Raw genomic sequence first — 14,181 nt, 5'->3', positions numbered from 1 at the left:
AAACTAATGACGGTGACAGGCAGCAACTTCCAGGGCTGAGACATGAAGAACCAGAAGCTGCAGTTCCTCTGATGACCACTAGAGTCTGGCTCCAACAGTTTCATGATGAACTGAAACTAAACTGAGAATCACAGTTTATGGAAAATGTTTGTTAGTTGGTCAATGAACCAATATTGAAAGAATCTGGAGCTGAGATTCACTCAAGTCGTTTCAGGGGACTGTCACACGGAGGGAAATGAAGTGGTTTGACCGAATGCTAAGCTACAAACACACGCACACACACACACACACACACACACACACACACACACACACACACACACACACACACACACACACACACACACACACAGCTAAGCAGAACTCAATGTCAGTGGCTTCAATTACCTTTTCTGGCTTTACAGAGTGTGCTGAGTCCACAAGACACAGAGAGAGAGAGAGTGTGTGTGTGTGTGTGTGTTTCATTAGAGCGAGAAGAGACAGTGATGTATTGATGGAGTGTCTCTCTCTGGGTCAATAACACACACACGCACGCACACACACACACGCGCACACGCACACACACATAATTAGAGGATGACCTTAACCTGAGCCTGAGGAAACACACACAGACCAGACAGGGGTGTGGTCTTGTTTATCGCGACTGGGACAAAAAAAAAAATCAATGTCTCCACCCACTTTAAATCAGCATCACACACACACAGACACACACACACACACACACACACACACAATGGAGCAGGAATGCAGCCTGAACATCATGTGAGGTGCATCACTACTCGTATCACCGTGTGAATGTTTCACTCTCACACAGAGCTATTGTGATGCATCATGGGAAGTCAAGGTTGTGATATGACAAGAATTCATAGAGACTACCAATACACACACACACACACACACACACACACAGTGACCTCATGGTTTGTGAGGACAGATGAGGACGTTTCAACTCGTTACTGTTGCAGCTGATGAAGTATCATTTAAATTCATAAAATAACTTTATTTAAAAAACAATGTTTCTTCTTCCTAGAACATTGAAAAGTCATAAATTAAATGAAAGGACACTAGAGGAAAGGAAAGGAAAGATAAGGAAAGGAAAGGACACAGGAGGAAAGGAACAGGAGTTTCCCTCCACAGCTGAGTCCAGACCAGACTAGCTCCACCAATCAGCTCCCTTCATTTATATATCAGGTTAAGGTCAGAGGTCATTACTGGACAGACAACGACGCCGAGAGAGAGGTTCAACTCAGGGCAACAAAACCCTGAGGAACAGCACACACACACACACACAAACACACACACACACACACACACACACAAACACACACACAAACACACACACACACACACACACACACACACACACACACACACACACACACACACACACACAGAGATAAAGTCCAGACAGTGTGTGTTAATATGATTTAAATCGAAAATAAATCTATAATTTATTATAATCCAGAGCAGGTTGACACCTACACATTCATCCTGTGTGTGTGTGTGTGTGTGTGTGTGTGTGTGTGTGTGTGTGTGTGGGATTTTCAGGAAATGTTGGAGCAGTTAGTTATGCTTTTACAGCTTCCTTTCTGTAGGTGTGAACGTGCACAGACAAGCAAACACACACACACCTCCCACACACACACGCACAAACACACACACGCACACACCTCCATAAATCCCACATGTGAAGATAAACTAGAAGAGGAGGGGGAGGAAATTAAGATGAAAAAGAGGGAGAGGAAGACGAGGAATAAAGACGACCAGAGGAGACGCGTCATCCATCGAACGGAGGTGACTGAGGCGAGAGGTGGACTGTGTCACACATGTCACACCTGTGCACACCTGGGGGTGGGTGGGGTGGGGGGTGGGGGGAGGGGTGTTTCCAAAGTTGTTCAACCGTCGGATGGTTGAAGAGTTGACAACTTCAAGGTAACAGAAGTCGTGAGTGGAAACCCCCTGGTTTCATCTGCAGAACACGTTTCTTGAGGAGGAAGTGAAAACGTTGCAGCGTTGCTCTTGAACGAGCCCTCGCCCCCGGCTCAGCAGCTTCCAGGTGTGAGTGTGAGCGAGCAGCTCTCAGCACCAAGCTGGTGGCTTAAAGGTTAAAGGAGTAAAGTCTTCTCTGATCCTTGTGTCTCCAACAGCTCGTCCTCTGACGTGACTGCTCAGACTGAAACAACATCTGGAGCCTCCTCCCTTTAACATCTGGAGCCAGCTGCACCGAACACCCCGAGTTAAGATTTCCCCTTAAAGTCTGACTTAAAGTTTCCTTAAAATGTTCATGAAGAATTTAAGTTTCCTTATCTTACTCCTAAACTTAAGGAATCACTTAAAGTCAGTTAAACCGCTGCAAGTGCTAATGGCAGCAAACCAACGGTCTCCGTGGAAACAGTAGAATTTTACCGCAGTAAAATCTCTTTCACTGCTGTAAATAACTTAACTGCAACACCCTTAAGTAACTCCCTCGGCTAAGGAGGAATTATACCTTAAATGTCAAAGACTTAAGTGGAAAACTTAAGGTGTTTTGTGAAACTGTCCTCAGCTTTTTCACTTTGAACAGAACTGAACTGGTAACAGACCCAGTAGTGAAGGGGCTCGACAGGTGAGACCTGATCTTCAGGTACGAGACGGAGAGACTTAATACAAACATGTCCTCTGTAGAACATGAGCGTCAGAGAGGAGGAGGAGCAGGAGGAGGAGCAGGAGGAGGAGCAGGAGGAGGAACGCTGCATCAATATGTAAATTAAACAGTAAATATAATAATTATAATATAATTGAAGCAAAAACAGTGAAACTAAGTCAAATATTTTCAAAGTCAAAGAACTTCCTGTTTCTCTTCGTCGTATTTCAGTGGAGACAAAACACTTTTGGTATTTTGACTTTTCCTTGAACAAAACAAAATGTCTGCAGACATCGTGTTTGTCTCTTTAGACGTTTCAGACTAAACGATTAATTTAAAAAAAAAAAAGTCAATCAATCAATGATGAAAATCGTTAGTTGATGCCGTCGCCAACAGACTGTGTTACACAGACTGAACATATCAAACATCTGTTTCCACTAACAGACAGAGACACTGAGGTCACACACACACACACACACACACACACACACACACGGCTCTGTTCACTCTCCCATGTCTGTGGTGTGTTTCCAAATCCAACCCAGTTCTGGGCCATTCACGGTGGATCGCATGACATTAACTAAACACACACACACACACACACACACACACACACGGCTCTGTTCACTCTCCCATGTCTGTGGTGTGTTTCCAAATCCAACCCAGTTCTGGGCCATTCACGGTGGATCGCATGACATTAACTAAACACACACACACACACACACACACACAGAGTAATGGTAATATTCGGCGGCCTCCCTGCTCCTCCTCTGGGAGATCAGGAATGCTGGAATCCTGGAAGTGCAAAACTGGAAGTGTGTATTTTGATAAGGTTATATGATCGTGTGTGTGTGTGTGTGTGTGTGTGTGTGTGTGTGTGTGTGTGTGTCACTGCTGAGGTAAAAGGCCTCATGTGTTCGATGCTCTGACCAGACAGAGCAGCGTTCTTGAACCTTCAACAGAGAACAGCTTTATCTCAGTGGAATGCTACGTTTAGCGTTAGCGTCATTGTTAGCTTGAAGATGAATCTTTAGGTGGGACGCTGCCCAGCAGTTTGACTGCTAACGTTAGCTATGAGTAGATATTCTGACCTTTTAACGTAGAGTGGTGATAACATGTATATTTATCCAACATCATTGTTTCATTTAAACATTGATTTGAATCGTTTTTGCTCGTAGACGCTTTTATTTTTGGCTCTTTGCTGAACAGTCCCACAACAACATGTTCATGAAATAAAGTAACGTGACAGGTTTGTTTTCTCTTTCCAATATATGAATGAACTTCATGTTGCTTTCAACACATTGTATTCTATTTTATAGTGTTAAACCAGCTGGAACAGATGGAGAGAAAATTAAATCGTCAACCACCATATGAAGATTTGTAGATATGTAGATACTTTGACTGACATGTCACAGACTAAACACTTCATTTATTGATCCAAACATAGTGAAGGTCAATTAAAATAATCATTACTTGCAGCTGTATATTGAGCCAGTGTAATGGGTCAGGAGCCTGAAGGAAGAGCCTGTTTCAAGTGACTGTTTCTGACATTTTCAGACTCATCTATGTTGACAGTATTGATAATCTATCCTTATGGAGTCTGAATGATAACATTATAACCCAGCCTACACTGCAGACGTAGGCTGAGGTGAATCTACACGCAATTAGTAACGTCATGTTTTATGATTCACAGCTCTGGAGAAAATAAATATTACCCACATAAAGAGTTTCCTTTGATGGTTTATAAAAGAATATCAGAGTGTGTAATCCTGTTTTAAATAAGATCTGTGGAGAGGTGTCAGCGTGAGTGTGGATTAACAAACACCACAGAACAGAACAGTGACGATGTGAAAACGACTGTGTCGACATCACGTCTCAGTCTGAGGAACCTTTCAGCCAATCACAGGGCACCATACTGAGCCTGTCAGAGTCTCAGCCAATCACACGCTGACCTCTGTGACTTTCTCCGAAATGTGAGGAGAGCCGAGGCGAAGTGAATGGATGTGAATGAGACATTGTGTGTGTCCGACCGAAGACACACACACACACACACACACACACACACACACACACACACACACACACTAACGCAGCGCTGCAGTGTATTCCCATCAGAGAGACTGAGCCAGAATTAGGAACAGAGCAGCATTGAGAGCTGAACACCGACTGACTGATGATCAGACTGTTAAACTGACTGAAGCCATATGTCCCGCTGACTGACTGACTGTTTCCCTTCTCTGGGTTCAGTCCGGCCTTCAGCAGTAACAACAAGATAATTACTCCAATTAGTGTTTTAAAACTTTGGGACTTTTCAGGCCCGTAAAAAAAAAGAAGAAGAGACTTTTAGAAACGCTGCTGATCCCGTTTTATTTTGAAATCTCTGAGGCAGTCTTCCACATTCGCCCTCTGATTGGATCTCATCACTCATGACGTGTTGTGCTCCCGGCGCCGCTCGAATACGTCACCGCATTTGCTTTGTGGCGACTCCCAATCCATGTTTTCCGCCGCCACGACACCTTAAACGTACAAAGTAAAAGTACCACTACCACAAGGTAAAAATACTTCGTCAGTACAAGAGTGCAGTACCACAGTAAAAGCACTTCCTGCAGTTCACCTCGCGCGTTTCTTTCCTCCTCCTCGTCGGCCCAAGCAAAGAAATCTTGTTTTACTTTTTGCCATTGCTGTTCCAAGACAATCTACTTCCTGTTTACATCAGCACATGCAAGCCCGTCTGGACTGAGATCGTTCTAAAACGCCATTTTTAAAATAAAAACATATGATTGTGAACGCAGCCTGAGTGCTGATCGTTTTTCCTTTCAGAGGATCTCAGACTGGGAGACGAGACCGGGTGTTGTGTAGTTTTTATTTTTGTGCAACAGAAGAAGAAGGACAGACATCAGAGAAGGATGAGAAGAAACATCCAGTTGATAAATTGTGACGTGTTTGCATCAGATTCGAGTCCTGCTTTGTTCAAAGCTGCAGCTCTGCAGGAAGTTTATGACACAAACATGATGCAGCTTGTTTTTGACCTTCATTCAGAAAACACTAATGATCGCTCTCCCCCTCCTCTTCCTCTCTCTCTCTCTCTCTCTCTGTCTCTCTCCTCTCACTGACACATGAAGCTGTGTTTTGATTGGTGCAGAGAAGCTGAGTCAGACAGTGCAGCTAAAATCAGCTTCACCTGGCTCTGATTTCACTCAGGTTTCCACTTGAATTTACTTGACAACAGCAGATGAGCCTCAGGTAACAGCACAGGTAAACAGCCGACAGTTTGTTGGCAAGAGACACTCAAATAAACCGACAAGTCATCTTACAGTTACAAAACATGTCTGATATGAGCGGGACTCAGGATTAGCTCAGGCTGATCCTGACTGAGCTAATACATCACGTCACTCAAACTTCCTGAACCATGGATTAAGAAAAAAGTTCAATATTTATGGATTTTATGACTCATTATTATTATTATTATTATTATTATTATAATTATTATAATTTTATCTGTTGTCATGTTAGCATAGCCTCAGTTAGCTAGCTGTGGGCTACAGTTTGGCAAACTAGCACAAGTAAAAGTAGCTGAATTAGCTATCAGCAGCTGTGTTTGCAGACTGTCGCTGTTTCACTGTGAAACTGAAGTTTAGTCTGAGTTATAGGTGGGAGAAGGAGAGCAGAGTTTGACGGACAAGGGGACGCCCAAACCTCAGTCCTCCTCCTCCTGTCGGCTGAACCGGACCAAACCAAGACGCAGTAAAAGGACTTTGGATCGGAATCAACTCGAGCTCAACACAGTCCAAAGTCTTCCAAGACCTCACACACACACAGATGCACAAATCATACATTAATACAACACACACACACACACACACACACTGTGATAAAGCAGCCAAGCCCATTGAACATTTACATTCCTGCTGCAGGTCATTACAACACACCAGTGAGACCAGAGATAAGATCACATTCTCTGACACACACACACACACACACACAAACACACACACGTTTTCTTAACACACACATCTAATAGTCACACCTGCTCACGCCAAAACCGTTCTATCACACTCTCATTGTCAAAACAGCTTTTATGATTAATAAAGTTTTAGTTTTAATGTGTGTGTGTGTGTGTGTGTGTGTGTGTGTGTGTGTGTGCCTGCTGTTCCTTTCACACTCTGACAGCTGAATAAAGACTCCATGCCTCCCTCCTTCCTCTTTCTTTCTCTCTCTTCATGCTGCATCTTATAAAACTCATGAGCAGACAAACAGGCTGTAAAACAGGCTGTAAAACAGGCTGTTCAGCTTCACGGTCAAAAACAAAACCACGGCTCATTTACAGAGCGGCCGTCTGTCGTCACTTAAACTCAACGCTGCCAATATAAATCAACTTTCCTTCATTACAGTCGGCATGTTAACTTTAACCAGAGTCTGTTTACTGCAGGAGTGTGTGTGTGTGTGTGTGTGTGTGTGTGTGTGTGTGTGTGACACTGTGATGCTAATGAAACAGCATCACAGTGTCACAGACGTACATCATCATCATCATCATCATCTAAGAAGTTTCCTCCAGGTCACAGGGTTCAGTTCATCAGCTGACACGTCTTCATCCTGAGCTGCAGCTTCTAATCAAACTCTTCGTCAATAATCAGAGAGACGGACGTTATTATCATTAACTTCAACTCATCTACTTTAAGTATGACGCGGAGCAACATTTTGGTAATGACAGCAAATATTTAAAGAAGAAGAAGAAGAAAAAGAAGAAGAAGAAAAATAAGAAGGAGAAGAAGAGGAAGAAGAAGAAAAATAAGGAGAAGTATAAATATGACTGTTTGGTTTAATGGTTTCATTCCTCTATAAATCTCAATATCAGTCAGTTTCTGCTTTAAATTCAATTTTATGACAAATTAATATCTAATCAACTTAATAATACGAACTTTAATCCTGTGGTTTTCCTGCAGTTTGTTCAGACCTCAGAGAAAGTGATCATCATCATCATCTCTTCATCTCTGAGGTTTCTAACTTCAGCTTTTTTTAAATAAATATCTGTTACTGATAACCTGAACCACTGAGGACACACACACACACACACACACACACACACACACACACACACACACACACAGTCATGATTTCTGTTTTTAGCTTTTTACTTTATGTTTCTCTCTCTCTCTCTGTGGGCTCAGATAAGCCCCGCCCCCTCTCTGCTGTTGTGAGCATGCTCAGTGGAGCGCTCCCATCAAAGAGGTCTTTCATCCTGCAGATCTGACACACACACACACACACACACACACACACACACACACACAGGGTGTTTCCCTGGTCTTCCTCACACTCTGTATGAAAACACACAGCTCTTTCCTCAGACACTCGCTCATGTCAAACACTCTCTTTAACTGAACCTGCTGACCCCCCCCCCATATAAATTATTATTAAGGTTTAACATTAAGTCCTCCATGTTTTGTGTTGTTACCTCACCTGCACAGTCACTTCATAAAGAACTAGTTATAAACCGTTATCAAGTGTTTCTAGACTGGATATAAATGCTAAATGCTAAATGCTACATGCTAAGTGTTAATAACATTGTTCAGCTCAAACAAACTGTTTCTATCTGATCTGATATTTATATTCATAATCTGGTGATAAGAGCATCATGAGCTGCTGAACAGAACCTGACACTGCTGATGAAGGATGGAGGAAGAGGAGGAGCGGCGCCCTTCCTCATCCCGCCTTTGTGCGAGTTTTATCAGGACGAGACGGCGGCCGCTTCCTTTTCATTTCACTAAGAGGATGGATGGAGGGAGGAAAGGAGGGGGGACAGGAGGGGGGGGGTAGGGGGGGGGGGGGGGGGGGGGGGGGGGGTAACGACAGCCGTTCGGCAGAATCTCATGAAACATTGATGAGGAAGAGGAGGAGGAGAAAGAGGAGAAGAGGAAGAGAGAGAGAGAGAGAGATGACAGTGTGGTTTATCTTCCAGACCATGTTAGACACACCCCTCCCCTCTATTAATCCTCACACACACACACACACACACACACACACACACACACACACGCAGCTCGGGGGGCTCCCAAACAACCGAGACGTCCTCTGATTGGCTGGCTCGGGACAACAGAAGCAGGAGAGGGGGATGCTGGTCTTGTTGTGTGTGTGTGTGTGTGTGTGTGTGTGTCACTTCTGTTACATCTTCATATTTGAATCACCAATCAATAAACCTAATGGAGACGGGAGTGAAGCCCCGCCCACCTCACAGCTGAAAACAAAGGCTCCTATTGATGGACAGGTCCGACAGGAAGTAACACCGGGTGCACGCTGAATTTTAAAATTGAAGTCAGTATTTGAAATCTTTGTTCGAGCAGGTCGTCTGACTCAGAACGACGTCTGTTTTTAAAGAAAGAGAAGAAGAAGAAAAGACGACCACAAAACAGAAATAACACGACGAGACACGATTAATAAGAGAGTCATAAAAAAAAACCCCATCAGATAATAAAGATTTAAAATCACTGAGGGGTACGAAGGACTGCAGTCTGAGGTTAAACCGATTCTCTGCTTCGATGATTTAAATGTGAAAAGAGACGTGAAGCAGTTTAATAGATGAATCCTGAGGCGATGGCGATGGCGCCCTTAAGATACAGATCAGTGATTACGAGTAAAACACAGCGACGTAATGATGGAGTACGACGAGTCTGTGATTAAGAAGTGAAGACGAGTGGAGGTCATGTGACGTGATGGAGTCGTTTACGTCTCTAACGTTTATTTTCTATGTTTCAAATCATCATCATCATCAATTATCTATTCGTCCTTTTATCCATCCATCCATCCGTAGATCTATTAATTGATCGTTTCTTCCCAGATCGTTACAGGTGGATTCTGGGAGTTGTAGTCCACACAAACGACGGCGATCAGCTCTGATCATCAAATATAATATCACAACAACTATCAGACGGGCCGAGGAGTTACAGAGACTCTGAGTTCAACGTCTTCCTGATGAATGAAGCTGAAATTGATCCCTGAGCCATTTATCAGTCAGCTGCCAACAGGCCTCTGTAACTGAGACCTGCTCTGTATAAAAATCTCCCATGAGTCAGTTCAGCTGGCGATGTGACGACTCGTTGTCCTCCATAATTGCTTGAATTCTATCCGGGGACGTTCCGTCAATACCGGCCCCAATGAGGAGGAAGCGTCTCCTCGGCTCCTCTCGGTCTCCTCCCTCCCTCGTCTGAACAGCACTAATCACCCGCCGCTTCCATATTCATCACCCCGCTGGGAACTGAACCGCCGGCTCTTTCAGGATGCCAAGGTGCCGCTCTGAACCACCTGAGCCACACATGGATTTACGGCCTCCAAGCGCTCTGCGGCTTCCCCTCGTATGACCACCCCCCCCCCCCCCCCCCCCTCGTATGACCGGCCCCCAGACCCATTTATCTGTCTGAGGGTCGTCTGCCGTGAGACGAGACGGGGATTCAAGGGACCATCAGCGTTTCTTAAAGACCACTGATGGTTCTGAGTTTGTGTCCTGACGGTAGTTTGAAGGTTTGATCTGTGGAGATAAAAACTGCTCTGTGACAATAATCAATCACCTCCAGACGTCCCGTTAGTCAAAGGAGTAAGAACTAGTGATGAACCGATTATCGGCCTGGTCGATCGGTAAACTGCCTCCGTGATTAATAATAATCAGTATTGGAATCAGCCCTGAAAAAAAACGTATCGATCAATCCCGACTAAGACTCTTAATTCAGCCTCTAGAATCCACTGAATTCTGGATCCAGACAGAAAACTCCAACCAAAGTCTCTTTAGTATCGACCCTCTTTTAAGGTCGAGCAGCGGACCTTGATTGGTTTTGTTTTGGCGTTAAGTTCTGGAGTTTGACGCNCACCGATTATCGGCCTGGTCGATTATCGTTTATCGGTTCCAAATATCGGTAAACTGCCTCCGTGATTAATAATAATCAGTATTGNAACCGATTATCGGCCTGGTCGATCGGTAAACTGCCTCCGTGATTAATAATAATCAGTATTGGAATCAGCCCTGAAAAAAAACGTATCGATCAATCCCGACTAAGACTCTTGATTCAGCCTCTAGAATCCACTGAATTCTCAACCAAAGTCTCTTTAGTATCGACCTTCTTTTAAGGTCGAGCAGCGGACCTTGATTGGTTTTGTTTTGGCGTTAAGTTCTGGAGTTTGACGCTCCACTTGTTCCAGGATGATGTTGCACAACCTGTAATACACAGAATCCTTCACCTTCGTCCTGTGGAGCTAATTGTAGTTTCTAAACACTAAAACGCACCAAACACTTTCTTTCTCTGGAGAACGACTCGAGACAAGACAAAGAAGCATCAAAACATCTGGAGAAACTTCTAAAACTAAAGCATCCATCCATAACCTCTGCGAGCGTCGTCACCTACGGGTGCTGGAATGTGTCTGTTGAGCAATAAGTAAACTCGCCTTTACCTGGGCAGTAAAACTTATCACCTCAGGAACCTTAACCATGACACACTAGATAACCTGCTCTTCTTTAAAATCAACACATAAACTCAAAGTCAAAAGACCCGTCGATGACACGACACAACATCTCTCCACGAACCTCTGACAACGCGGCGTTGAAGAATCCCGAGGCTCCAACTGGATCTAAAAACCCGATCCATCTACAACTGACCCCGAGAGTTTACGGGACATTTCAAGATGCTCATTAATCTGAACAGCTCTTAGCTGACGGCCCCAGCAGACCACCTGCTGCCCCCACCTCCACCTGGCCTCCAGCCAGCGAGCTACTTTTAGAGAGGAGGAGGACGATGATGATGATGATGCTGAAGGTTTCTGGGCTTCATCACGTCGATGAGGCTCCATTAGTCTCCAGCTAAATTCAGCCTGCCGGTAAGTTTACACCAAAGTGTTTCTCCATTTAGTTTTAGTGTTAAATCCTTTTAATGATGATGATGATGATGATGATGATGATGAAGACACGTTGACAGACAACACCAGAGGAGTCAGGTCTTAGTATTAAACAGTCGTGTCTCTACTTTCATCTGGTCAGTGTATCTCGCAGATTTAAAGTGATTTAAATGTGTAAATAATTCAGTTATCTCCTCTGATAAGATCCTCTGCAGCGACTCGCTGTACGGATACGTCCACTCTCATTTAAGTCTTAACACGCATCTATTCTGCTACGTTTTCTCCTTTGAGCGCCTTAAACAGAGACTTTCAGAATCTCTGCTGGACCTTGTTTTATTCTGAAAACTCTGGGGTTGTGTTGTAGTCTGGATGGATAGAAACTGAGGCCGATGAGGTCACACCCACAGTCTCTCCTGATTGGCTCTCAACAGCCTGGACTACCAGTGGTGAATACAACATGATGATGAATCACAGTGTCACTGACCTTGTTGTCTTTGCTGTTGTTCACTTACATTCTCTGTTTTAATGCTGCAGCTGTCTTTGTGGGAGACAATCTACTTCCTGTTTACACCTGCTCGCACGTGCTCAGTGTACATGATTGGTCATGTGACATGTTTTCAGGCGGATGGGAGATTATTTTAGTTTTAAAATGAAGACGTAGTCGTGTGGTTGTCGCCTTGGTTTGATTAATTATCCTTTAAGAGATTAATTCTGTATCTGTGGCCTCAGTCAGACGAGGACATGTGGAAGATTAATGTTCATTTACTTGTGAAGTTCAGTAAGTTTGTTTTTGATAAAAAGAGACACTGAAAACACATTTTCAGACTGAAGGAAGAGAAATAAACGTCTTTTACGGCTCTTACATTTGAAAACTGAAACTGGAGGCTTTTCTAAATATATTTGCATGTGTTTAAAGAGACGAGCAAATGTTTGCAGACTTCACTGACAGTCCAAGAGTAAACAACAGGCTCCATCTTGGATCAGGTGAAAGGTCGAGTGGATATTGATCTAAATTTGTGAAAACTCTTATTCTTGAAAATCACAAGTCGCAGGAGAGAAGACGTTTGTAGTCCAAGTACGACAGGAAGTCTCACCCTGTTCGAACTTTAACAGAACTTTTTCAGAATAAAAAGGGTTGATGTTGTTTAAATTGTGAAGGAGAGAAAGTTTAATCAAGTTAAAGTACTTCCTGTCTGTTTGTTCAGGGTTATCGATGAACAGATGGATCTATTAAAAGAAAAACCCTCCTTCCTCTTTAATGATATTTAAAAAATGATCAACAGGACGTGTGTCAGCGAGCCGACACCCAGCTGACTGACTGAGGCTCAGATCACAACTATCTGACAGAATCTGGGTGTGGGAGCTGAAACAGCACGTCATCCATCAGCAGCCTCCCTCCCCGCTGCCCTTCAGCAAGGCACTGAATACCCAGCAGCCCCGGCGCAGCTGATCAGCGTTATCAGAGCAGGGCTGTGTGCGCAGCAGGGAGGGGCTGAAACTCTGAGTTTACTGAGATAAAGTCAGAGCAGCTGAATCATCCACAACGACTCTGATTTCACTTCAGATTCAACATCAACTCAACCACAGAAAGTTCAGTAGATTCTTTCAAACTTTTCTAATGTTTCATCCGGTTTTCTTTCTTTTCTTCATCTGCAGACTGAATCTGTATGAAAGTGTAAAAACTGAATTAAAGTGGATTCAGCTGCAGGTTTTTGTGACTTTCTGAAACTTATTTTTCTCTGTTCAAACTGATTTAAGAAGCTGCTGCTGCTGCTTCTCTCCTGCGGCTCACGGGAGGTTTTTCTGGCTCAGACTCTCGACCTCCTGAAGCTGTTTCTAGGAATTCAAGCCTCTTTCTACTGTTTCACTCCCTCCGTGTCACTGTGTCTGGTTAAGCTGCAGAATGTGTTGCAACCAAAACCGCCATCACTCCTTCCCCCTGTTCCCTCTCTGGGAACATTTCCACGGCTCCTGTCTGCGCCATGTTCTTACCTTGAAGCTGTTTGAACCTCCCCTCCAGCTGGTTGTAGTTGAAGGCGGCCTGCCCAGAGAATCCAGGGCCGGGGCTGAGGCTCGGGCTCGGACCCCGGCCGGGGCTGGCGGGGTGGGACGGGCCGGGTCCGCCCGACGACGGCGACAAGGGGCCGGCGTAGTCTGAGGCTGGGGAGAGCGGGCCGGGGGACAGGGGGCCGGGGAGGCCGGCGGCGGTGGCGCTCTGAAGCTCCATGATGAAACTCCAAAGAGGATTGTGGGAGATTCAGACGAGACGAGGCATCGAGGAGACGCCCCCCCCTCCCACGCAAGAAAATATCAGGATTCCCGACTGATCAACCAGGTGAACGTGCGACAGGAAACCAGAGCGAGAAGCTCGAGTTTCTGCAGGACCGAGTCTAGATGTTCAGTCGGAACAGGATGAGCAGAGTGAAGCTCGGGTTCAGGTTCCAACAGGATTAAGTTGCGTCCAGAAGAATAAACTTCAGTTTACAGATGAATCAATGAGTTTCTCAGAGCATGAACTAATCTCAAATTATCTAAACCTGAGTTTCAAAAGCACAACAGCTTCTAACCTCGTAGAGAAATAATCCCAGTTTCAGCTGAGAGAGGAAGACTCACGCTTCTTCTTCACTCTCCCGAGACAGCGCAGGATGGAGAGGGCGAGAGACACAGGACATGAACTGCAG

General features: G+C 44.6%; 1 protein-coding gene across 1 annotated transcript in view; it reads right to left on the bottom strand.

The window, feature by feature from the left end:
- LOC111223889 (spectrin beta chain, non-erythrocytic 1-like) overlaps nt 1-13,508 on the bottom strand; it is a 60,558-nt gene extending 47,050 nt beyond the window's left edge. The window contains exon 1 of the mRNA XM_022748187.1: nt 13,493-13,508. The gene's annotated coding sequence lies outside the window, so the exon portion shown is untranslated. The remainder of the gene's footprint in view (nt 1-13,492) is intronic.
- Between the last annotated feature and the right edge of the window lie 673 nt (nt 13,509-14,181).

The sequence above is a fragment of the Seriola dumerili genome, unplaced genomic scaffold (assembly GCF_002260705.1).
Source record: "Seriola dumerili isolate Sdu_G_001 unplaced genomic scaffold, Sdu_1.0 BDQW01000120.1, whole genome shotgun sequence".
Taxonomy (NCBI): Eukaryota; Metazoa; Chordata; class Actinopteri; order Carangiformes; family Carangidae; genus Seriola; species Seriola dumerili.
This window is presented reverse-complemented; position numbering and strand designations above follow the sequence as displayed.